At 42.0% G+C, this 26,900-nt stretch overlaps 1 protein-coding gene across 15 annotated transcripts in view; it reads left to right on the forward strand.

Moving 5' to 3' along the window:
• Positions 1-283: 283 nt before the first annotated feature.
• The window catches only part of FGGY (FGGY carbohydrate kinase domain containing), a 625,499-nt gene continuing 598,882 nt past the window's right edge, over positions 284-26,900 (forward strand). For 4 of the 15 annotated variants that reach the window (XM_012158024.5, XM_060409806.1, XM_060409783.1 and 1 more), the window contains exon 1: positions 19,910-20,005. The gene's annotated coding sequence lies outside the window, so the exon portion shown is untranslated. Of the gene's footprint in view, positions 644-668; positions 1,692-19,909; positions 20,006-25,102; positions 26,152-26,900 lie in introns of those variants that run through there. The other 11 variants (XM_012158100.5, XM_042248732.2, XM_060409825.1 and 8 more) reach the window with 6 other exon arrangements.

Here is a 26,900-nt window from a genome sequence, read left to right on the forward strand (position 1 = left end):
GACACATATACCCACCAGGGGCTATGGAAAGCTTGCGTGGATAAACTCTGCTAGAAGAGCCTGCAGAGTAGGAAACTCGCGGCCTGAGAGGACAGAGCCCACTTCAGGCCTTAAGTCCCCGAGAGGGTGCAAAAACCTGTTAAAACAGGTCCCCACGACTCGCGGGGCCGTAGGACCGCAGGAGCAGGCGGGGGCCAATCCCCAGCCCGGTTCAAAGGGCCAATCGCGGCACGCTTTACAAGGGCCCCGGCCGGAGGGGGCGGGGCCGCGCGCGGGGCGGGGCGGAGCCTCAGCCGCCCCCGTGGACCAACCAGTCCAGGCCCGGTGGGGCCCCGCTCGGCAACCTGCAGAGCCCTGATAGCTAAAATGTAATTTCAGATTGGACAAGTAAGTGACCCTCCTCTCAGTCCCACGTGTGTACCAGGGCCTTTACAGAAACGCAGGCTCGCAGCGCGAACGTTCTCCAACCGGAGAGCGTATCTGGCCCAAGCCTCCCTCCCCTTGCCCGCAGTCACCGCCTCCTCTTCCTCCTCTGACTGCCTGAGTCTTAAACGCCAGCGCCAGCCGGGCCCTTCGCCTCCGAGATCTTGTTGAGTCCCCTGTGTACACTCCTGGGTGAGGCGTCCGGCCCCTCAAGAGACGGGTGGGCTTTACTGCATTTCCCCAAGCTGCCTAAGATGTCTGGAACCCTTGGTCCTCTGCAGTCACTATCCAGTTAATTATGTGAATTTCCTCGCTTTCCCTTCATCCCCCCAGGGTCCTCTATCACCTTATTTCAGGATGTTTCTTGGTAAAGAATCCGCCAGCAATGTGGGAGACCGAGGTTCGATCCCTGGGTTGGAAAGATCCCCTGGAGAAGGGAAAGGCTACTCACTCTCGTATTCTGGCCTGGAGAATTCCATGGACTCTATAGTCCATGGGGTCGCAAAGAGTCGGAAACGACTGAGCACCTGTCACCTAGGCATTTTTGAGCCTTTTACTTTCAATCTGGCTACTGTAAGGCATTTAAGACCTGTGTTGCTTGTAGCTTTCAACACTTTCAGCAACTTGTGATAATATTTGAAGCGCAGTTTAGATAGTATAATGCTCTTTGGCTACAGTTATCCTGGGTAGAAACGGCCTAGGAGTATCTTTCCATTTTTATTAATGACCTTTCATTTTAAGAACAAGATGCAAAATGGTGAATTTCTCTAATCCTTGACTATATTCCACCAAAGCACTTTTCATGTCTTAACATTTGTCTCTAAAGAGTCTCTGATTTGTCTCTAAAGAGTCAAGTCATTTACAAAATATTGAAAAGCAGTCATCATTAGATTAATTTTTAAAATACTGTATTAGGGGAAGGAAGTGATGATGCTTTTGAATTGCCGAGCAGTGAGAAGGCAAGCTGCCTTTTAGTTTCTGGCTGGTGTATAGAGGGTAGAGTTCTGTTTTATTTTGCTTGCTTTCCCCCTCTTCCCTGTAATCCACCAAATGTGCATCCTGAAGTTGTACTTCTTAAATTGCCAGCTGGGTCTTCCAGCCTTCTGACTGCCTCCTGGTCTTCTGGGAGTTTCCTGTTAATGAGGTCCTGTCCTTTGCTTTTGACCTTGTGGCCACTGGCCTGACTCTTGGAGGGATCAGCTAAGGAGGACTTCCTGGTGGCAGGCTGAGAAAACTCTTTATTAAGGATGATTGAAGGAACCCAGAGGGTAAGAAGGCCTGGAGAGGGGAAGGGAGTCTCCCTGCTGGATTTGGAAGTCAAAACATGTGTATTGGGAGAAGGAACTAACCCAGAGGGTGGAGATCTGTGTCTTTCTGGATGAAGTTATGTTTACTGGGCAGAGACTCGACCTTCTTCCAGGCTGTGGTATCAATAATTGTTACTATCAATAATTGTCTTTTCCTGCAATCTGGTTCCCTTTCCCTAACCTACTTCACTTAGTTCAAATCACCATCTGTTATCAGCTGGTTCTGAAAACAGTTTCAGCTAGTGAATCTTCTCCACCCCCACCCCCACCTCCAAATATTTGAAATAATTATTTTACCAGAATGTACTACAGAGAGTATTCAGCCTCTTACCTGCCACTATTTTTATAAGGTGGAATTTAGAGTCTACTCAAGTAATGTAAGGGGAGGTCACCCAAACCAGCTCTTGCGTTCGTTTGTTCACTGATTTGGGAATGTGCTCTGGGCCTGAGCACTGTGGTAGGCTCTGGGAAAGCAAGGATTGGTCTTTGCTTTCAAGCTTTCATCCATTCTGCTTCTGTCTGGTCTGGCAAAGGAGGTTATGTGATGGTGAGATTGGTGTTGTAGCAAGGTATAAGGAAGATTCTCCCCTATAATGGACTGTATGGGAAAAAAAATCTAAAAAAAAGAGTGGATATTGCTGAATCACTTTGCTGTACACCTGACAACACAACATTGTTAACCAACTGTATTCCAATAAAAATCAATTTTAAGATTCTCAGGAGTTGAGAGAAGTTCAAATGGGCCACTATAGGCTCAGAGGAGATAATACCCAACTGGAGAGTTGCAAAGCCTCAGTATGACTGGGCTGGAGAAAGACGTGCTGACCTGGGATAGCATGGGCAAAGATATACAAGGCTGGTGCACTGCTGATTATGGGCAGACAGGAGAGAGGGAAGTGGGAAATCGCCAAAAAGGGGGATGGGGAGAGTGCAAAGGCCAGCTCAGGGAGGGTCAGGTGAATCAGGTTAAGGAGGTTGAAATGTATCTCTAGAGCAAGCAGCAGCTATTGAAGTGACTGACACTCAGGGGTGTGTTTTAGAAAGTTAATTCTGGCTGCAAGGTAGCAAATGAATTGAAGTGGTGAGGACTGAAGAGACTAATTTAATGCAGGTGAGAGATGGGTTAGCATAGTTATGGGACTAGAACAGAGGGATTAGAATAGAATGCTTAAGAATTAATTACTGATTGAATGTAGGAGATAAGGAAAGAATATAGCAGTCAGAGTACCCTGGAAAAGAAAAGGCATTCACCACTGGGATATTTTTCAGCAGCTTTATTGAGGTATACCTGGCATAAAGTAAACTGTACATATATAAAACTTCTAATTTGAGAAGTTTTAATATTATCCATGACACTGTCATCACAATCAAGATAAGGAACATTTCTTATACCCCCGTTGATTTCTTGTGCCCTTTTCTAATTCCAAGAAGTGAGGTGCTTTCTGTCAGGATAGATTATTTAAACTTTTTTAGAATATTTATCGGTAGGGTCATACAGTATGTATCTTTTATGTATGATGACTTTTCTTTAGCATGATCCTCTTGAGATTTGTCCAGGTGGTGTATGCATATAAAGTTTATGTTTTGTTTTTCTGAGTAGTATTCCATTGTACAACTATGCCATATTTAGTTTATCCATTAACCTGTTGATGGACATTTAAATTATTTGCTGCTTCTTGGCTACTACACATAAAGCTAATATGATTACTTGTATAAAGGTCTTTATGCAGCCTTTGTTTCTCTTGGTTAAATACTTAGAAGTGGAATGGCTAGTTTACACGGTAGGTGTGTATTTAACTTTTAAGATGCATCCAATCTGTATTTCAGAGTGATTCTAGTTTGCCCCAACTGCTGTGGTCACTTTTAAATTTTAGTTATTCTATTAATGTGGAATTCTCTCATGGGGTTTTAATATGTACTTCCCTAATGACTGATAATCTCAAGCTTCTTATCATGTGCTTATTTCTCCGTATGTATTTCATACATCTTGGTTGAAGTGTTTATTAAATCTTTTGTCCATTTAAAAAACTGACCTATTTCTTTATTGATTTTTGAGAGGTTTTTATGTATATTCTCATTACAAGTTTGTTTTTTGTTTAAATCATAGTTGTGATTTGGAAAAATTTTCTCCCATTTTGTGGCTTATATTTTCATTTTCTTAACAGTGTCTTGAAAAGCAGAGTTCTTAATTTTGGTGAAGTTTAATTTATCAATTTGTAATTTTAATGATGTCTGTTTTATCAGTTTATTCTTTTATGGATCATGGTTTTGGTATCTAAGAAGTTGAGCCTAGTCTGAGATCTCAGATAGTTTGTCCTATTTTTTTTTAAGAAGCTTTATTTATTATTTTATATTACATCCAGGATCTATTTTATGTTAACCTGTAGAACAAGATATGGACAAGCTTTATTTTTTGCATATGGTATCAGCTGTTCCAGTACCATTTGATAAAAAGCCTATCCTGTCTCTCATGAAGTGTCTTTGTACCTTTGAACAGAATCATTTTACCATATGTATATGTGGACCCATTTCTGCATGTTTTATTTCATTATTTTGATTTCTTTGTCTATTTTAATGCTATTACATCTTAGTTTTGATGACTATAGCTTTGTAATCGATATTAAAGTCAGGTGGAACATCTTTCCCCTTTTTTGTTTTTAAAGTGGTTTTGGTTATTCTACACCTGTTACATTTCCATATTAATTTTACAGTCATTTCAAAATAAAGCTCTGTTTAGATTTTAATTGCAATTTAGTTTAATCTGTACATTAATTTGGGGAGAGAATGGATGTCTTAAATTCTGCTTTCTACCCTTGCACAGAGTGTATCTATTCATTTACTTAGGTCTTCCTTAATGCCTCTCAGCAGTGTGTTTTTAGCTTTCAGGAGATGGATCTTTGTCAGATTACCATTTTTTGATGCTATTGAAAATTTTTTTAATTTTAGTTTTTATTTTTAAATTTTTTAAATTTTAATTCAGCTATCAGTTGTTTGTTGCTACTTGTATATTGACCGTGTATCTTGCCATCTTGCTAAATTACTTGTTTAGTTCTAATAACTTTTTGCTGGTACCATCAGATTGTCTATCTGATTATGTTGTCTGTGAAAAAAGACAGTTTTACTCCTTCCTTTCAATGAGAATGTCTTAACTTTTCTTGCCATAGTACACTGGCTAGAATCTCCTGTGCTGAGAGGTTTCATTAATTTTTATAAATGAAGAATGGGTGTAATATTTTGTCAGTTGCTTTTTTCTGTAACTATTGAGATCATAATTTTTTCATAGACTGTTAATATAGTCAGTTACATTCATTGATTTTTTTTTATTTGAACGTTAAATTAACCTTGTATTACTGAGGTAGATCCCACTTGGCCAGGACCGATTATCCTTTTTATATTTTGTTGGATTCTATTTGCTAAAATTTTAAGAATATTTGCATCTGTGTTAATGTTTGGTAATGATACAATTTTCTTTTCTTATATTGTCTCTTAAGTTTTGTTATCAAGATAATTCTGGCCTCATAGAATGAGCAGGGAAACATTTCTTTCTCTTCAGTTTTCCATAAGGGTTCATGTAGAATTGACATTGTTTCTTTCTCAGATGTTTGGTAGAATTCATCAGTGAAGCCATTTGAGTGTTTCTTTTTCTTTTTTTTTTTTTTTAATGGAGGAGACAGAAAAGTCAATTGACTTAATAATAGAGGACTGTGCAGGTTATCCAGAGAAGGCAATAGCACCCCACTCCAGTACTCTTGCCTGGCAAATCCCATGGACGGAGGAGCGTGGTAGGTTGTAGTCCATGGGGTCGCTAAGAGTCGGACACGACTGAACGACTTCACTTTCACTTTTCCCTTTCATACATTGGAGAAGGAAATGACAGCCTACTCCAGTGTTCTTGCCTGGAGAATCCCAGGGACAGGGGAACCTGGTGGGCTGCTGTCTATGGGGTCGCAGAGTCGGACACGACTGAAGCGACTTAGCAGCAGCAGCAGCAGTGCGGATTATTTGTTTCTTCTTGAGTGAGGTTTGTTTCTATTAATATATTTAAGTGAATCTGTACATATCATCTAAGGTGCTCATAACACTTTTATTATCATGTAAACACTTATAGAATCTGTTGTAATTTCATTTCCCTTATTCTGAATACTGGTTATTTGTCTCTTTTCTCTTTATTTTCTTGATCATTCTTGCCAGAAATTTATGAATATTATGGATCTTCTGAAAGAGTCAGCTTTTTGTTTTCATTTATTCTCTTTATTATTTTTTGATTTATTGATACTTACCCTAAATTTTATTTTCTTTCTTCTGCTAACTTTGGATCCCTCTTACCCTTTTTTTTCTAATGTATTAAGGTAGAAATTAAGGTCATTTACTTGAGACGTCTTTTCTAATATAGGCATTTGAGTCTGTAAATTTTTAAGTATGGCTTCAGCTGCATCCCACAAGTTTTGTTGTTTTTATTTTCATTCGGTGAATAAATTTTCTAGTTTTTTAAAGTGTCTTTTTGACCTATGGTTTACAGAAGTGTGTCAGCCGGTCTCCAAATATTTGAGGATGTTCCACACATCTATCCGTTTAAGTCACAGAAAGTAGTTTATATGATTTGAATTTTTTTAACTTTTTGAGACTTGTTTTATGGCCCAGAATGTGGTCTGTCTTTGTATTAGGTTGGTGCGAAAGTACTTGTGGTTTTACAGTGTTGAACTTTGCTGTTTGATACTAGAATACATTCTTAAATGTGGTTATCTTATATGTCATTTTAATGCACATTTCTCACTTTATTTTTATGTTAATGACTTATTACTTACTGTTTATTTTATATTTATTTTAGACTAGGGAAATGATGTTAGATAAAAAAAAGTGAATTCAAGTGATTTGCTTATTCGAATTTGCTTATTCAAAGTGAGTCATAAAGCAATGTAGGCAACTCACAGCATCAGCAACGCATCTGGCTCAGGAACTGCTAATGAGTGTACAAGAAGCATTCGTGGTTCAAGAAGTTTTGCAAAGGAGATGAGAACCTTGAAGATGAGGAGCATAGTGGCCAGCCATCGGGAAGTTGACAGTGACTAGTTGAGAGGATCATCGAAGCTGATGCTCTTACAACTACATGAAAAGTTGCTCAAGATCTCAGTCTCGACTATCCTACATTCACTCGGTATTTGAAGCAAATTGGAAAGATGAAAAAGGTTGATAACTGTGTGCCTCATGAGCTGACCGAAATTCAAAAAAATTGTCATTTTGAAGTGTCATCTTCTCTTACTGTATGTAACAGCAATAAACCATTTCTTGATCGGATTGTGATGTGTGACAAAAACTGGATTTTATATGACAACCGGAGGTGACTAGCTCAGAGGTTGGACCAGGAAGAAACTTCAAAGCACTTTACAAAGCGAAACTCACACCAGAAAAAGGTCATGGTCACTGTTTGGTGGCCTGTTGCTGGTTTGATTTACTTTCAGTTCAGTTCAGTTCAGTCACTCAGTCGTGTCTGACTCTTTACAACCCCATGGACTGCAGCATGTCAGGCCTCCCTGTTCATCACCAACTCCCAGAATTTACCCAACCTCATGTGCATTGAGTCCGTGATGCCATCCAACCATCTCATCCTCTGTCGACCCCTTCTCCTCCTGCCCTCAAACTTTCCCAGCATGAGGGACTTTTCAAATGAGCCAGCTCTTCACGTCAGGTGGCCAAAGTATTGGAGTTTCAGCTTCAGCATCAGTTCTTCCAATGAATATTCAGGACTGATTTCCTTTAGGATTGACTAGTTGGATTTCCTTGCAGTCCAAGGGACTCTTAAGAGTCTTCTCTAACACCACAGTTCAAAAGTATCAATTCTTAGGTGCTCAGCTTTCTTTACAGTCCAACTGTCACATCCATACATGACCACTGGAAAAACCATAGCCTTGACTAGATGGACCTTCCTTGGCAAAGTAATGTCTCTGCTTTTTAATATGCTGTCTCGGTTGGTCATAACTTTCCTTCCAAGGAGTAAGTGTCTTTTAATTTCATGGTTGAAATCATCATCTGCAGTGAGTTTGGAGCCCCTAAAAAATAAAGTCTGTCACTGTTTCCACTGTTTCCCCATCTATTTCCCATGAAGTGATAGGACCAGATGCCATGATCTTCGTTTTCTGAATGTTGAGCTTTAAGCTAACTTTTTCACTCTCCTCTTTCACTTTCATCAAGAGGCTCTTTAGTTCTTCTTCACTTTCTGCCATAAGTGTGGTGTCATCTGCCTACCTGAGATTATTGATATTTCTCCCAGCAATCTTGATTTCAGCTTGTGCTTCCTCCAGCCCAGCATTTCCCATGATGTACTCTGCATATAAGTTAAATAAGCAGGGTGACAATATACAGCCTTGACGTACTCCTTTTCCTATTTGGAACCAGTCTGTTCCATGTCCAGTTCTAACTGTTGCTTCCTGACCTGCACACAGATTTCTCAGGAGGCAGTTGAGGTGGTCTGGTATTCCAATCTCTTCAAGAATTTTCCACAGTTTATTTGGATCCACACAGTCAAAGTCTTTGGCATAGTCAATAAAGCAGAAATAGATGCTTTTCTAGAACTCTTTTGCTTTTTCGATGATCCAGTGGATGTTGGCAATTTGATCCCTGGTTCCTCTGCCTTTTCTAAAACCAGCTTGAACATCTGGAAGTTCAGGGTTCACGTATTGCTGAAGCTTGGCTTGGAGAATTTTGAGCATTACTTTACTAGCATGTGAGATGAGTGCAGTTGTGCAGTAGTTTGAGCATTCTTTGGCATTGCCTTTCTTTGGGATTGGAATGAAAACTGACCTTTTCCAGTCCTGTGGCCACTGCTGAGTTTTCTACATTTGCTGGCATATTGAGTGCAACACTTTTACAGCATCATCTTTCAGGATTTGAAATAGCTCAACTGGAATTCCATCACCTCCACTAGCTTTGTTCCTAGTGATGTTTTCTAAGGCCCACTTGACTTCACATTCCAGGATGTCTGGTTCTAGGTGAGTGATCACACCATCGTGATTATCTGGGTCATGAAGACCTTTTTTGTACAGTTCTTCTGTGTATTCTTGCCGCCTGTTCTTAATATCCTCTGCTTCAGTTAGGTCCATACCATTTCTGTCCTTTTTTGTGCTCATCTTTGCATGAAAAGTTCCCTTGATAGCTCTAATTTTCTTGAAGAGATCTCTAGTCTTTCCCATTCTATTGTTTTCCTCTATTTGTTTGCATCGGAGAAGATAATGGCACCCCACTCCAGTACTCCTGCCTGGAAAATCCCATGGACGGAGGAGCCTGGAAGGCTGCAGTCCATGGGGTCGCTGAAGGTTGGACACAACTGAGCGACTTCACTGTCACTTTTCACTTTCATGCATTGGAGAAGGAAATGGCAACCCACTCCAGTGTTCTTGCATGGAGAATCCCAGGGATGGGGGAGCCTGGTGGGCTGCTGTCTGTGGGGTCACACAGAGTCGGACATGACTGAAGTGACTTAGCAATAGCAGTAGCATTTCTTTGCATTGATGGCTGAGGAAGGCTTTCTTATGCTCTCCTTGCTATTCTTTGGAACTGTGCATTCAAATGGGTATATCTTTCCTTTTCTCCTTTTCACTTCTTTTCACAGCTATTTGTAAGGCTTCCTCAGACAGCCATTTTGCTTTTTTGCATTTCTTTTTCTTGGAGATGTTCCTGATTCCTGTCTCCTGTACAATGTCATGAACCTCCATCCATAGTTCATCAGGCACTCTGTCTATCAGATCTAGCCCCTTAAATCTATTTCTCACTTCCACTGTATAAGCATAAGGGATTTGATTTCAGTTATACCTGAATGGTCTAGTGTTTTTTCACCACTTTCTTAAATTTCAGTCTGAACTTGGCAGTAAGGAGTTCATGATCTGAGCCATAGTCAGCTCCTGGTCTTGTTTTGCTGACTGTATAGAGCTTCTCCCTCTTTGGCTGCAAAGAATATAATCAATCTGATTTCGGTGTTGGCCGTCTGGTGATGTCCTTTAGCTTCCTGAATTCCAGTGAAACCATTACTTCTGAGAAGTATGTGCAGCAGATGGATGAGTTGCACCAAAGACTGCAATGCGTGCAGCTGGCACTGGTCAACAGAAAGGGCCCTCTTCTCCACAAGAACATCTGACCACGCTTCACACAGTCAGAACTTCAAAAGTTAAACAAGCTGAATTTTGAAGTTTTGCCTCATCTCTAGTGTTCACCTGACCTGTTGCCAACTGACCACTCTTCAAGCATCTAGAAAAATGTTTTCAGGGAAAATGTTTCCACAACCAGCAGGATGCAGAAAATACTTTCCAAGATTTTGTGAAATCCTAAAGCATAGATTTTTATGTACAGGAATAAACAAACTTATTTCTCATTGGCAAAAATGTGTTGATTATAATGGTTCCTATCTAGATTAATAAAGATGTGTTTGAGCCTAGTTATAATTTAAAATTCATAGTCCAAAACTACAATTACGTTTGTACCAACCTAATAAGTATTCCATGTGCTCTTGAAAAGAAAAAATACAATCTACTCTTGTTGGGAAAGTGCTTTTTACATGTCAGTTAGCTTTATTGACTATTGGTATGTATTATGTACTTCCTGATTTTCTGTCTACCTGTACTACCAATTATTGAGAGTGGCAGATTTAAATCTCTCATGATAATAGTAGACATACACGTTTCTCCTTGCAGTTCTATCAGATTTTGCTTTAGGTATTCTGACACTCTGTTATTAGGTGGATTAATATTTGGGATTTTTAGGTCATATTGGTAAATCATCCACTTCATTATTTCATAATTTCTGATGCTATTTTTTCTTCAATATCTACTGAATCATTATTCCTGGTAATATTTTTACTTTAAAATCTATTTAGTGTTATACGAATATATCAAAGTCTAGCACTCTTTTGATTGTTCTTTTATGGTATATCTTTTTCCTGCTTTTCCTTTTTAACCTGTTTGTTTCCTTATATTTAAAACGGGGTTTTTATAGGCAGCTTAACAAGGCAAGACATAAAAAATCTCTGCCTTTTAATTAGGGCGTTTGGACTATATATAATGTAATTCTTATGGTTTGTTTTAAACATGGCATGTTGTTTTTTTATTTTCTATTTGTTCCATCTGTTTTTTGTTCTCTTTTCTCTTTCTCCACTTTCTTTTGGATTAATTATTTTTTAATTCTATGTTTTTCCTCCTTTATTGGCTAATTAAGCATATCCTTTTTTCAGATATTATTTTAGTGGTTACTTTAAAATTTATAGTATACATGTTTAATTTATCAGAGTAAACTTTCAAGTGGTATTATACCACTTCATATATAATATAAAACCATACGTAAAATTAGATAGCCAATGGAAATTTGCTGTATGACACAGGAAGTTCAAATCCATTGCTCTATGACAACCTAGAGGGGTGGGATAGGGGTGGGAGGTGGGATGGAGTTTCAAGAGGGAGGGGACATACATGTACCTATGGCTGATTCATATTGATATAGCAGAAACCAACACAATATTGTAAAGCAGTTATCCTCCAATTAAAAATAAAACGACCATACAACAATGTATCTCTAATTCTTGCCTCATAGCTTTTGTACTACTGCTATTTATGTTATACAATACATTTTGCTGCTGCTGCTAAGTCGCGTCAGTCATGTCCGACTCTGCAACCCCATAGACGGCACCCCACCAGGCTCCGCCATCCCTGGGATTCTCCAGGCAAGAACACTGGAGTGGGTTGCCATTGCCTTCTACAATACATTTTACTTCTGCATATATTGAAACCCCATAATACATGGACACTATTTTAGTTTTAAGCAGTCAATTATCTTTTTAAGACATTCAGAACTTTTAAAAAAGTGTATATATACCCACATAGTTACTTTTATGCTCTTCCTTTTATTTTATGGATCCAGATTTCCATGAGATATTATTTTCTCCCACTTCTTGTGGTACAGTTCTGCTGCTGAGATATTTTGATCTTTTTTCTTTTTTTTGGGTCCACACCTTGAGGCATGTGGAACTTCCCCAACTAGAGTTAGAGTCCACACCCTCTGCAGTGGAACAGCAGAGTCTTAACCACGGGACCACCAGGGAAGCCACAGATGTTTTGTTCTTTTTTTTCCCTCTGAAGATGAATTTTGGTATGACATCTTTGGTATGTCTCAAAAAAATCTTTATTTCAGCTTCAGTTTTGAAAGATTTTTTTCCCCACAGTACAAAGAATTCTAGTATGAAGTTTTTTCTTCCAGTTCTTCAAATCTTGCTCTGCTGTCTCACAGCTTACATTATTTCTGTTGACATTCTCACATTTTTTTCTTTTTTTTGCATAATTTGCCATCTCCACCCTGACTGCTTTTAAGATTTCTCTTTACTATTGGTTTTGAACAATTTGGTTATGATGTTGCTTGGCTGAGTTTTCTTTATATTTCTTTTGCTTGGAGTTCATTTGTGTTCTTGAATATGTGTTTTTATAGTTTTCATCAAATTTGGAGATTTATAACCATTATGTTTAATGTATTTCTCCTGATCCCTTCTTCATTCTCTCCTTCAGGTATTCCCATTTCACATATATTAGGTCACTTAAGTTTTTCCACAGCTCACGATGCTCTATTTTTAAAAAATCTTTTTTTCTCTTTGTTGTATTTTTGATAGTTTCTATTATAATGTATTGAAGGTCACTAATCTTCTGTGTTATGTAATCTCATACAGTCAGCTTTGCATCTCAGATATTTTAGTTTTCATTTTTATAATTTCAACTTGATTCTTTTAAAAACCTTATATGTCTGAACTTTTAAATTCACTCTTTCCTTTAGCTTTTTGAACACAGGACTTTCACGTATAATAACTGGCTTAATAGCTGCATCAACTCATTCTGTCAGATAGGTCAGTTATGGGTTGGAGTCCATTGATTTTGCTCGTCTTAAGTCGTATTTTCCTGCTTCTTTGCATGCTGCTAATTTTTGACTGAATACCAGATGTTATGTGTTCTACCTTGTTCAATGCTAGATATTTCCGTATTTCTATAAATACACTTGATCTTTGTTTTGCAGCATGTCTAAGTTATTTGGAAACAGTGTGATCCTCTTGCGTCCTGCTTAAGCTTTCTTGAGTGGGACTAATGCCTCTTCACTGCTGAGGTAAAGCCCGTCTGTATACTCGCCCCCAAGCCCTGTTAGTTATGAGGTTTTCCTCACTGGCTGGTGTGAATCGCCACTACTCCTGGCCCTGCGTGACGTCCCCTGATTGTTCACTGTCATCCTTTGGAGTGCTTCTGGCTCAGACAGTGTCTTCGCACGTGTACAGTGACTGCTACTGTCCTGGATAGTTGACAAGCACACCTTCGGGGCACCTTTCCTATCTCCTACTTTGCCCCGAGAATTCTAGCCTCCTTGCTCTGCACAGACTCCTAGCTCTCGCTCAGTTCAGGAAACTGCAGGCCTTGGTGTGGATTTTCTCTTCCTGTGTCCAGGTCCCAGGCATTCAGCTTGAACAATTTCAGGATACCTCTTTTTCTCCCTATCTCTCTGACATCACTGTATTTTGTTGCCTGATGTCCAGTATCCTGAGAACCTTTGTTTCCTATATTCGTTATTTTAGTTATTTAAGGTAGGAGGGTAAATATGGTGCCCTTTACTCCATCTTGGCTAGAAGTGGAGGCCTTCACCTGGAAGTTTTGAAGAAAATTTTAAAAGAGACTACTAGAGTTTCTGAGGAAGGGAATTTGAGTTATTCAGGCACTTTTACTGGTTGAGGACTGAAAGGGCACAGTGAAGGAATAAATCAGAAGGAAAGACACCCTTAGATTTGTATAATTTTAAGTACAGGAACTATTTAGAAAGATGAGGGAAGCATGAATGCCTAGAACTAATATTAGTGGTATTGTTATACTTTTCTAGTTAAGCGGGCAAGGGATGGAGAACTCAAAAGGAGAAATCCCGTGGAGAAAGCTGCCTTGAGAGGATCTGATATCTTAAAGAAATGCAGCAGGTTCGAGGCAGCTCCAAAGGAAGGGAACCCGGACCTTACTTTCCTTCCTCCTTTAAGGTCTCTGCTAATGGCTCTCCATGGGCAAAACCAACTAGAAGATAAAAGGGTTAGAGAGCCTTAGAGGTCAGACTGCAATCCCCAGGACACAGGGTAGGCAGAAAAGGGTTGAGTGTGGAAGAGGTGGGTAAACAGAGAATAACCTGCGCAGGGAATCACTGATACTTTTTAGATTGCCGGCTACAATGTCGGGGTGGTTGGTGGTGCTGCTTGGTGGGAAAGAAGAGAAAAGGCACAGTATGTTCGGGCAGAAGTAGGTTTGACACAAGGAAAAACGATGAGATGGTTTTTCCTGGAAGTCCTACAACTATCGTTTTAAATTGTTTAGAAGGTCCTTATCAACATGGATGATGAAGCAGAGTTTATATAGCAACTACATATACAGTGATTTGTGTGGGGACTGGGTTTAGGAAAAGTGGGGAAAATAAAGTACAAGTCATTCAGCCTAAATTTATGTGTTGCCTGTCCCTTGGGCCATCTGGATTTTGGGCCAAATACACTGAAATCTGTTGCAGACCAGGCTGAGAGCTGAGTATCTTGAATTCTGCTAAAGTGGCTATGGGATGAAGAGATTTGGAAAGGACTCAGTTACTGAACACCTATAGGGGATAAACAGAGAAGGCAATGGCACCCCACTCCAGTACTCTTGTCTGGAAAATCCCATGGACGGAGGAGCCTGGTAGGCTGTAGTCCATGGGGTCGCTAAGAGTCGGACATGACTGAGCGACTTCACTTTCACTTTTCACTTTCATTCATTGGAGAAGGAAATGGCAACCCACTCCAGTGTTCTTGCCTGAGGAATCCCAGGGATGGGGGAGCCTGGTGGGCTGCCGTCTATGGGGTCGCACAGAGTCAGACATGACTGAGGTGACTTAGCAGCAGCATAGGGGATAAAAGTTGAGAAGACAGGTGATAAAATCAAGTGTGATTTAGATACACCAAACTCAGTATAATTTATCAGATTCTGGGATTATAGAATTATGTGGCCAACGTTGATATTAGAGTGTGGCTGTTTTAAATCATCATGCGACATAGTGGAAAGAGCATGGGTTGAATTCCCTCTCTTGTTTTTTACTGACTCTGTGACATTGGGCTGCTGCTGCTAAGTCACTTCAGTCATGTCTGACTCTGTGCGACCCCATAGATGGCAGCCCACCAGGCTCCCCCATCACAGCTTTTCTTCCAAGGAGCATGTGTCTTTTAATTTCATTGCTACAGTCACCATCTGCAGTGATTTTGGAGCCCCCCAAAATGAAATCTGTCACTGTTTCCATTGTTTCCCCATCTATTTGCCATGAAGTGATGAGACTAAGATGCCATGATCTTAGTTTTCTGAATGTTGAGTTTTAAGTCAACTTTTTCACTCTCTTCTTTCACTTTCATCAAGAGGCTCTTTAGTTCTGTTCTTCACTTTCTGCCATAAGGGTGGTGTTATCTAAGGGATGCATATCCAAGGGCTGCCGCTGCCGCTAAGTCACTTCAGTCGTGTCCGACTCTGTGCGACCCCATAGATGGCAGCCCACCAGGCTCCCCTGTCCCTGGGATTCTCCAAGCAAGAACACTGGAGTGGGCTGCCATTTCCTTCTCCAGTGTATGAAAGGGAAAGGTGAAGTCGCTCAGTCGAGTCTGACTCTTGGCGACCCCATGGACTGCAGCCTACCAGGCTCCTCTGTCCATGGGATTTTCCAGGCAAGAGTGCTGGAGTGGGATGCCATTGCCTTTTCCAAGGGCTAGCTGACTTAAAAGAGGTTGGATGGTTTGGCTGATCCCATGGGATAAAAATGTGGATGAGAGGGTGGAAGCCACATAAAGTAGATTTCAACCCAGTACAAGAATCTCTCTTGGTATTGCAGTAGTAGCTGCCTATTGTGAAAATTCAAGCAGCACAGAGACGGGAGATTAAAAATTGCCCTCCATGCTTCCACTGTACCTCTTTCTGTAGATGTCACTGCGGTAAAGCAGGCTTTTGCATATTCTTCCTGAAATTTTGTATGTTAGGCCTTTATACAGTTTAGTGGTTCTTAGGCTCTAGTAGCACTCAGGGTAGCCTGAAGGGTTTTAACAGCATAGGCTGTGAACCATACTCCCTAAAGTTTCTGAATTAGTAGGTCTGGGCTGGAGCCTGAGAGTTTGCATTTCTAACACATTGCTTGGTGGTGCTGATGCTGCTTCTCTGAAGATCACAGTTTGAGAACAACTGATGTGCTTTCCTCTTTACAGAGTTCTTACAAATGCAGTCATATTGTAGTATCTAAGAATTTGCTCTTTTACTCAATAACATATAATTAGCAATTTCCTTTAGCTATGTCTCATTTTTAACAACTGCTTCTGTATCAGTTTTAGCAAGTCCCCTATAAATGAATGGGGCTTTCCTAGTGGTTCAGCAGTAAAGAACCCAGATGCAGTGCAGGAGCTGCAGGAGATGTGGGTTTGATCCCTGGGTTGGGAAGATCCCCCGGAGGAGGGCATGACAACACCCTCCAGTATTCTTGCTTGGTGAATCCCTTGGATAGAGGAGCCTGACGGGCTACAGTCCATGAGGTTGCAAAGAGCCAGACACGACTAAAGTGACTTAACATGCAGGCACTATAAATGAATATTGAATGTTTCCAAGGTTTTTGTGAGTGTGCCCTTGCCTTAAAAAAAAAAAAAAGCAGAAATGTGAGTTTTTGTATATATCTTATAGATGAACCAATCTTCAGTTCTTAGAAGGTAAATTCTTAGAAGTTACAACTCTTGGGTAAAGGGGTAGATTTGGAAAACAGATATTGCCAAATTGTCCTAAAGGAGGATGAACCAATTATTCTCCTGTTAAAGGTATCTGAAACTGCTTGTGTCCCCAAGCTCTTGCCCAAAATGGATATTATCAGTGTTTTCATTTTCTGCCCATTTTTTAAAGTTTCTCAGTGTATCTCAGTGTTGTTTTGATTTGCATTTCCCTCCATTTTTTGTGAGCTTAAAGGGTCAATGTATGGATTGAATATCTTTTTCTGTGAACTGCAAGTTTCTATTTTTTGCATCACATGAACAAAGGCAGCAAACTTTCATTTGAGGGATTGCTAGTAATGTTGTAAGGTTGGCATATTAGGCGTTGTGATTAGAGATGAGGTTGGGAAGTGGGGTTAGTGGTTCGGGCAGGAGCAGGAGCTTTGAGTTCCTTGTGGGCCAGATAAAGAACTTGGCCTTCACTTTGGGCAGAAGCAGCATTTCTGGTGTTGAAGCTTACACTGCTGCTCATGATAATTTTAACAGGGCCTGTTTCTGGAAAGGCACACTGTTCAGTAATCTTCAGTAGCTCATTCTTAAGGCCTTTCACGTGAGGCCTTGAAGCCACCTAGCCGTTCTTCATAAATAGGGTGTGTGGGGGAGTGGTAGGGCAGCCCAAGAGGGAAGGGACACATGTATACTTCTAGCTGATTCATGTTGTTGTACAGCAAAAACTAACACAACATTGTCAAGCAGTTACCCTTCAATTAAAAAATGGTCAGTAATCGTTAGCAGTTAGTAAAAATAAATTACTCTATATTAATAATATATAATATATACTATATAATAATATATAATAATAATATAAAAATGTTTATATTAGTAAAATAATAGAGAAAAATTCTTTAAAGAGGAAAAAAAAAAAGCCGAAAGAGTAGGCCAGAGACCTCAGCCATCCTCGGTCTGGGCATTGTCTTTGAAGGCAGAGTTTTACAAGATGGTGCCTGCAAGATGGTGCCTGGATTTTGTTGCTGTACCCAATACTTCTCTCCTTCATGCCTGTGTGTGCAGAAGTAGGCTGCAGGTCAAGGAGGAAGAGTGCCCTGGGAAGGGGTGCAGTGCTTCATACAGAAGAGAAGCTTGCGGATGGTGCTTCTAGACCTCTCCAGGGATGGAGAGTTTTTAGAGGCTTTTTATTTTAAAAGGTATTCGACTATTTTATACATTAATAATTTCCTCTTCCCTCCCAGGCCAAGAATCCCCCTATTACTGCAGGACACACGGCATGCTTCCCTCTCGGCAGAAGGAAGTAGAGGGCAGAACAATCTCAATATCTAAAGCTTCTCATGGTAGCCTGTATAGTGACATAGGGTTGTCATTAATCAGAGCATGGAGGGGGCGTTTCTGATGGTTGAGTGTCTGAGAAGTTTTCACAGGATGAACTGACTTGGAATTGTGTTCTGAATATGCTAAGGATGAAAGCAACTTGGTTGGGAGGTGGGAAAAGTCAGGTCATTTCAGGGATGGATAAGAGTCCTGTTCTGGCCTAGACAAACCTGAATTTGAATACAGCCTCCTTCAACTTCCAGCTTTGTGACCATCCACTGGATTTTGTTCCCCTCGGGATTTTAGTGTCTTCCCCCTGTAAGTGGGGGAAGGGTGGGTGTCATAAATGTGGATTCCTCCACTCCCCGTCTCTGCAGAGAGAATAGCTTGGCAGGGCATTTTAAAGGGCTTGGAAGGCATTTTAACAAGTAGGGAGCTGCTTTATTGGATCACAAGGATTGAAGAGAAGGCAGTGTAAGTGAGGTTTTATAGGAGAGGACATGGGAGATCCAGAGTTTAATTTGCTCTCAGGCGATGTTTGGTTTGGGAGTTTGGGGATGTCATTTAATGCGTCAGATTTTCCACCCGTGATTTCGTCAGGACCTATACCGTGCATCTGGCCTCAGCATGGCTGGGTTTTGTATTTTCTCTGCGTCAGCTGTTGAGCGTTGCCTGGGTGGCTCTTGGAGGGTGGTGGGTTTTGGCCATTGCCCAGGACCGCCTCAGTGTTGATCCCTGTGGCCACCACATTGTGAGGCACGCACAAGGCTTCGTTAAGTTTGCCTGTTCTACCTGGTGGAATCCAACTTGGAATCTAAGACGACAGCCAGCTTTTCTTCCTTCCGATTTAATTCCACACCCCTCATCCAGTCACCTCAGATTTGTCTTTAAAGATGGGCTCAGTCCAAAGCATGAAGATCCTCAACGTCTTGAAAAATACTGGGCTTTGATCTAGTGCTTGGAAGACGGATGAAGACAGTAAACTGGTACTTCTTTTATCAACTTCCATCTCCGTATTCTGCCAAGGAAGGGGGAGTTGGAACAAGACGCTTGGCTTCAAGAGTATAGCCGAGATTCCGCTGGTGAATGGAGCCCCCTTACTGCCACGTGCAACATTGCCAGGTGCATTAGTTGCGCTTCAAGTACATAAACTGGGCACAACTTGATGCATCACTGTTTGACTACAAAATCTTGCAAAAGTAAGATTCTTACGCTAAATTGTCAACTATTTAAGATCAGAAATGATGTATTTTTCAGCTTCCTATTCCTAGTGTCCTGACCCAGAGAAAGCACTTTACATTTGTTTACTGGAATTTGAGCTATTAGACATGGTGTGAATACCTAGGTATAGATCATGCATACTAAACATCCCTGCAGATGTTCAGGGATGATTTGGTTATGAAAGAAAAGGTTGGCATATCTTAATAGTCCTAATAATTGCTGCTGTTTACTGAGTGTGTGTGTGTGTGTGTGTGTGTGAGCCGCTCAGTCAGGTCTGACTCTTTGTGACCCTATGACTGTAGCCTGCCAAGCTCCTCTGTCCATGGAATTCTCCAGGCAAGAATACTGGAGTGGGTGGCCATTCCCTTCGAGGGGATCTTCCCATCCCAGAATCTCCCATATTGTAGGCAGATTCTTTACCATCTGAGCCACTAGGGAAGCTGTTACTGAGCATACCATATATTAATACCAGGCACTGTGCTGGGTACTCTGGTTATACAATCTTAGTTAATCGTTCAAAGAATACAGCAAGATTGGAGCTGCAGGAGACAGCCTTTTACTTTACGAAGAGAAGTACCTGTCAAGAAGCTGTACTTGTTCTCCCATGTATATTTTTGGTAAAGCCGATGGAGAACCAGGTATTATTTCCAGATTAGCTCTTTCCTTCCCATGCCAAATTTTCTCTCCATTTTAGAGCATGGGATAACTGCTTAAAGTGGTATTTCATTCTTTCTGTTGAGGAGACTAAAGTGGAGCAGCATACTCATTGCTTATCTTTTTCTTCCCAAATCTCCCAACCCCCTGATTATATTATAACTAAAAAAAAAAAAAAATTATGTGTGACTTGTGTACCTGAATTCCCAGCCAAGACCAAAGATCAAAGTCAAGAGAGGATATTAAGCTCACTCCCAGGTCCCTGGGACGCGGTATCTGTAGACACTGTCCTCAAGTTTGTCCCGGAGGAGTGGCCCACTAAGAAGTAGAACTGCAGGTAAGCTTATCCTCCCTGGAGGGTTGCAGTCTTAGGGAACAATGTTCTGCTCTGCACTTGTTGAGTGCAACGCTCAACGGCTGACGCAGAGAAAATACAAAACCCAGCCATGCTGAGGCCAGATGCACGGTATAGGTCATTTAGGGGAAAAGAAGGAAGCCAGTATAAGAGAACAACCCCACAGAGTGGCTTTCAGCACGATTATGTGTAGCATGGCCCCTTTTGAGAATTTTTGGGACAGTTATGCAGAGAACAGCCTCCATGTCCCTGACTCTGTCTCCTTTTCTCACACTGCCTTTGAGCAGCTTTCACGTTTGTTGAGGAATCAGCTGTGAAGCCTATGGTTTCCTGTGGCACATTTCTAATAATATTTGTACAGGCTATTATTTAATGCACCATATAAATATTTATCATAAGAGCAGTCTTTTGATCATGAACAGAGGCTAAAAACCAGTTCAGTCTGTGCTGGCAATTGGCTGGGAAGCTGTTCTGCCCTTTGGAGCCTCTTGTAGACTGAGAAGTTAGGTAAGGCCTGGGACACATGTGCAGCCAGCTTGAATTTCTCCCTGTAGCTTTTCTTTCTCTTGCCCTCCACAGTCTATGCTCTTAATTCTCTTGCCTGACCAGTCACCTCATATTCCCTATTAGTTATGTTTCCTTTTTAATGGGCTTCCCTGGTGGCTCAGATGGTAAAGAATCCGCCTGTAATGCAGAAGACCTGGGTTCGATACCTGAGTTGAGAAGATCCCCTGGAGGAGGCATGGCAACCCACTCCAGTATTCTTGCCTGGATTATCCCCATGGACAAAGCAGCTTGGTGGGCTACAGTCCATAAGGTCACAAAGAGTCGGATACCCCATATTCCTTATTAGTTGTCTTTCTTTTTAGAGAATTTACCTGTGCCTCAAATAAATGAAGTGGGATCAACTTTCTGACTCTCAGCATTCATCTATTGGGCTTTAAAGCCACACCACTGTGACCTGGACAAAAACCAGCTCCTCTGGTGGTGTGCTCTGTGACCTTAAACTGCTTTATTGCTGAGAACCTCAGTCTCTTTAACTGGAAAATGAGCTCGTAGTGGCAATCTCACGGGATTGTTACAAGTGAAATCACAAAATCAGGTGGGTGATTTGCAGAGCAGAGCTTAATAAGTGCCAGTTGTTGCTGCCTTTGTTGTTGATACTGTTGTTGAAGGATTCGGTTTTCACTTTTAGGTTGGAAAGAGCCCTAAAGTTGCCTTAAGAGGCCAGGGTTCAAATGCAGATGCTGCTGCTGTTTACTCTTTGTGTGACTTGGGGCAAATTTTCCTATCCCAACAAGGTATAAAATGGTGGTAGGTTTCCCAGCTTAAATGCATTTCAGTTGGAAGAGATGAACTTGTGAAAGTGCCAAGCATGCAGGAGGATCCTAATCTTTTTTTTTTTTAAAGCAAATTATAAAAGGGAATAATGTTTTCCGTTTTGCAGTTAGTTTATTCTCTGAGGCCAAGAGGAACTGGAATATAGTTTGGAGTCTAGGACACATCAGAGAGTACTTATGACCCAGGAACAAAGGGCACAGAGGGGAGACGAGGAATCTGAGTGCAGAAAATCCTCTGGCAGAGTTTTTATAACTCACAGGGTCAAGTTTCAGGGAAGCTGCCCTAGAGCTTGAACTTTTCAAGATCCAGGTGTGGAAACAATCATAAAGAGATCACTTAAAACCAAAGTAATAGGAAACGTAGTGAACCTGAAATATTTAATTAGGATCTATTTCTTACAAAAACATGAACTGGGGTGTGTGTGTGAACAATGCAGAGAAGGGATGATGCCCTTGTTCCTGTGGGTTTGACTCTCTTTTGGACTCATGTCTCAGTCATACAGTCTAGAAATGGATAGTTTTATCAGAGGCCACCTGGTATTGGGGAAGGGACAGTCTCTGAAGGTGGGCAGCTTGAGTTCTGAGTAAGCCAGTTGTAGACAGAGTAGGCACATGGCTTTGAGCCCTAGGTTAGGAAGACCCCCTGGAGAAGGAAATCCACTCCAGTATTCTTGTCATGAACAGAGGAGCCTGGTGGGCTACATTTCACAGGGTCACAGAAGAGTCAGGTACAACTTAGCGACTAAACAACAACAATGATGTACAGAGTAGGCAGAGTCCTTGGCAAACATACATTAACTACGTGGAGGGTTTCCGGCAGCATGGGGCTTCCTAGGTGGCACTGGTGGTAAAGAACCCACCTGCCAGTGCAGGAGACATAGGGAGGTGGGTTCTATCCCTGAGTTGGGAAGATCTCCTGGAGGAGGGCACGGCAACCCACTCTAGTATTCTCGCCTGGAGAGTCGCTATGGACAGAGGAGCCTGATGGGCTACATACAACCCATGGGGTCGGAGAGTCGGGCATGACTGAAGCAACTTAGCATGCATGAACCTGTTAGCATGGCATTCTGAGATCGCTTAGGGATTTGGCAGCCAGAGGGATTGAGATTGCTCTCACCTCCATCACCTGCTATTTATATGACATACGGGAGCAAGTTACTTGACTAGTCTAGGACTTGTTTTTCCTCATCAGTAAAATGGGAATGGTCCTAGTAATTCTCTTCAAGGGTTGATATCAGGACAAAAAGTGGATTTAAAAATGTAAGCAAGCTGCTTAGTAAAGCATCAGATACACAGTAAATTTTTACCTTTTATTATTTCCCTAAAGGTGGGTTTTAAGAGTTTGCTCTGAGTCTCAGGGATGTGGTGAGTTTGTGCCATGTGCCAGACACTGGGCTGGCACTAGGGGTACCGCTGTGGTCCAGGCAGCCCTGGAGTTAACTCTCTAATGGCAAAGCTGCAGTCTCCATACAAGTCACACATGGAGGGGGAGGGTTCTCCGGAAGGATGGTCTCTTTCCTCTTTAGCCAAGAAATAGGTCCAAAACCCAGAGCCAGGGTAAGCCCCAAGTCAGCTACAGAGTAGAAATCTGCCTCTTTGGATTTTACTGGGAATAAATCAGGATGTCTGGGTGGTGGGTGGTGAGATGAGGTATTCCATGCAGAAGAGGACAGTCGCAAGTGAGGGAACCAGGCCTGAGGAGCTGGGCCAGCCCCCTGGGGGCCTCTTTTGTCACTGGCTCTGGTAGGAGAAGAGAGAAACTTGGGTGGCTGGCCAAGTCTGTGTAAGCCAGAATGTTTGCATAGACTCTTCATTTCCTATTTTTCCCCCTTGTTTCTCCCTGCAGTGTTTAGAATAGTTTTGAAAAGCTCTAGTCAAGGACAGAGTTGTTGACTTGCCAGGATCAGTGTTGGAGAGCAGCGTCCTTGGGTCCTTCCAAGTGGTGATGGTGGGACACTAAGAGAGGGAGTCCTGAGTTCAGCAAGTGGAGGCCTGTGGTCATTTGGGGGTGGTGGAGCGGCCAGCCTAGCCAGTCTTCCTCCTCTGCAGATAAAGAAATCTGGGAAGATATAAGCCACGGCACTGCCCTAGCAGGGTGTCTGACGCCTGGCACAATCTGCATTTCTTCTAATGTCAGTCTCTGATTGCAGCATGCCCCATTATTTCGTATGTCACTAAGAAAGATGTCCCTGGTTGCCATTGGTTTTTAAGAGTCACTGATTTCAGAGAAGCTAAATGTGAAAAGAAATAGGTAGCTTAGAATTAATAAAATGTGGTTGTGAGCATCCAGTAAATATTTATTAATTGGATGAATGAAGCATACAGATATTAGAATCAAGGCAAAACACTACTGCAGATAAATACAAACCTAGGAATCTGAACTATTAAAGCGTTAAAGCATGAACCTGTTCATCCTTATTTTTGTTGTTGTTGTTGTTGATTCACTGATTTAGGTGTTCATTCCGTAAGCACTTACCGAGAACTATTATGTACCAGACAGTGGACTGGTTTGGGGATACAGGCACTGTAGGAGCTGAGGATATAGAAATCAATCAGTTCCTTTCTTCATTTTCAGGCCAGTGAGGGAGGTGAACACAGAAGCAAGAAATTCGGTCAGAGTGATTTTTAAAAGTTTAAAAGAAAGAAGGGACACAGTACTATGGTGGCACTGGGGCATGGAGAGAGGCAAGAGGTGATGGTTGGGATTCTCTGGTGGTGCAGTGATTAAGACTCTGTGCTTCCAGGGAAGGAGCCCAGGTCCGATCTCTGGTCTGGGAACTATATCCCATATGCCTCAGTGAAGATCCCACGCATGGCAGCAAAGATCCTACATGCCACAGCTAAGACCCAGAGCAACCAAACAAATTAAAAAAAAAAAAGTTGGTTGAGCAAGATCTTAACATGAAAGTCAGTAGGCAGCATATTAAAAAGCAGAGATGCCAACAACGGTCCTTCTAGTCAAAGCTATGGTTTTTCCAGTAGTCATATATGGATGTGAGAGTTGGACTATAAAGAAAGCTGAGTGCTGAAGAATGGACACTTTTGAACTGTGGTGTTGGAGAAGACTCTTGAGAGTCCCTTGGACTGCAAGGAGATCCAACCAGTCCATCCTAGAGGAAATCAGTCCTGAATATTCATTGGAAGGACTGATGCTGAACCTGAAACTCCAATACTTAGGCCACCTGATTCAAAGCACTGACTCATCGGAAAAGACCCTGATTATTGAAAGGAAAGACTGAAGGCAGGAGGAGAAGGGGATGACAGAGGATGAAATGGTTGGATGGCATCACCGACTCCATGGACATGAGTTGAGTAAACTCCGTGAGTTGGTGATGGACAGGGAGGCCTGGCGTGCTACAGTCCATGAGGTTCCAAAGATTCAGACACGACTGAGTGACTGAACTGAACTGAACTGAGGGAGACAAGAGAGAAAGGAAGTTGGAAGGAAAGAGCAGTATGAAATGGAGACAGTCCTGTAGTGGTGTGGTGCACTTGGGAACCTGTGAGGGTTCAATGTGTCTGAAGCCTGATGTGAGAACAGGCAGGACTATGGTAGATGTGGCTGGGTAGGAGGCAGAGGGCAGTTCCCAGAGGGCCTGGGATGCTGTACCGAGGGCCTCAGCCAATGGTTTTCAGTCCTTAGGAGGAACTCAGCAGAGCCACTGTTGGGGGAGGGTTGAGGGCCAGGCAAGGATGATCTTTGCTTGACACAGCGCTGCTGTGCTTTGATCTATTTCAGTTTCCTTCGAGTAATGGCTTGAAGAAAAAATATCCGCATTGGACGTTTGAAGGAATGCATGGTTTGAAAACTGGTGCCACTGATCATGTGGGCGAGGAGATGAGAAAGCAGTTAGGCTGGAGCCTGGGAGTTGTTCTCTGAAGCTCAGAGGAGGGTAGCCCTTGTTCCTACTCCAGCTTCCACCTTCGCCTCTCCAGCTGCCCATGAATCATAGAGGCCACATGCTGTTGGGGGATCATTGTGAGCAAGTCAGAAGCCATCATGTTTAACGAAGCCATTTTTAACTGGGATAAATACCCAGGAAACCTTAACGGAACACCTGCTGGCTGACTTCGTTTTTGAATCCCCAAGTATGATCTTGCGGAGGAAACATTACCTCTTTGGAGTGAAAGGATGCAGAATACTGCTGTGGTTGAAATTAGACCCTGGGCGCTGAGGCTACCCTGAGCTCACCTAGGGGGCTGTAGCACGTTCTCCAGCATAAATGTCTTGGAGGCTTGTTCTTATTCTTTAAAACACCAGTCTGGAAAATGAAAGCCTCTGTGAGATGTCTGCATCATGGGGGCTAATCTGAGCAAAGGGACCCAGAGCCGCGGTGAAGGCCAAGGAATTCCTCGAGTGTTTGCTGGGCAGTTTCCTTGTAACTCGCAAGGGGTCTGTAAAGAAAACAGATTGTCTAACAAGTTCCTGATCCTGTCTCCCTCGAGGCTCCTTCCCAGTCCCAGTCAGTTCATGACACGGCTGCAGTGTATCTGCCTCTTCTCCAAATGTGTGCTGTGAGCTGTCACGAAGGAAAAGAGAACGCACAGGGGTGGGATTGTGGGTTCAGGCTGCTCTGCAGTCGTGCTGCCTCCTCTCTTGATTTCCGAAACCTTTCTGCCCGTCAGTATGACGTGCATGATTATCGCAACTTGCGTTTACTGTTCATCAGTGTGTGGACCTATCGTTAAGAGAAAATTTACATATTCCTTGGAGTCTCATCTTAATCACCTATAAAATAAACACTCACCGTCAGGGTGAGGAGGGAATTGGATGAAAGCAGGCAAAAGGTACAAACTTCCATTTATAAGATAAATGAATAGTAGGAATATAATGTACAATGTGATAAATATAATTAACACTGCTGTATTTGTGTATGAAAGTTGTTAAGAGAGTAGACCCTACGAGACCTCATGACACAAATATTTTTCTGTTTTTCTTTTCAATCTGTATGAGATGATAGATATTTACTGGATGTATTGTGACAATCATTTCTTAAGATATGTAAGCCATTATCATTATGCTGTGTACCTTGAACTTAAACAGTTCTGTATGTCAATTACACCTTAATAAAACTGGAATAAAAATGGTCTCACCTTGTAGCATCACAGTGAGTAGAGGGCCTCTATGCTAAAGCTGAAACTCCAGTACTTTGGCCACCTCATGCGAAGAGTTGACTCTTTGGAAAAGACTCTGATACTAGGAGGGATTGGGGGCAGGAGGAGAAGGGGATGACAGAGGATGAGATGGCTGGATGGCATCACTGACTCGATGGACAGGAGTTTGAGTGAACTCTGGGAGTTGGTGATGAACAGGGAGGCCTGGCATGCTGCAATTCATGGGGTCACCAAGAGTTGGGCACGACTGAGCGACTGAACTGAGCTGAACTGAACTGAACTGAACTGAATGACTTCCCTGGTGGCTCAGATGGTAAAGCACCTGCCTACAGTGTGGGTGACCCAGGTTCGATCCCTGGGTCGGGAGGATCCCCTGGAGAAGGAAATGGCAACCCACTCCAGTATTCTTGCCTGGAAAATCC

Source organism: Ovis aries, chromosome 1 (assembly GCF_016772045.2).
Source record: "Ovis aries strain OAR_USU_Benz2616 breed Rambouillet chromosome 1, ARS-UI_Ramb_v3.0, whole genome shotgun sequence".
In the NCBI taxonomy this organism is placed as follows: Eukaryota; Metazoa; Chordata; class Mammalia; order Artiodactyla; family Bovidae; genus Ovis; species Ovis aries.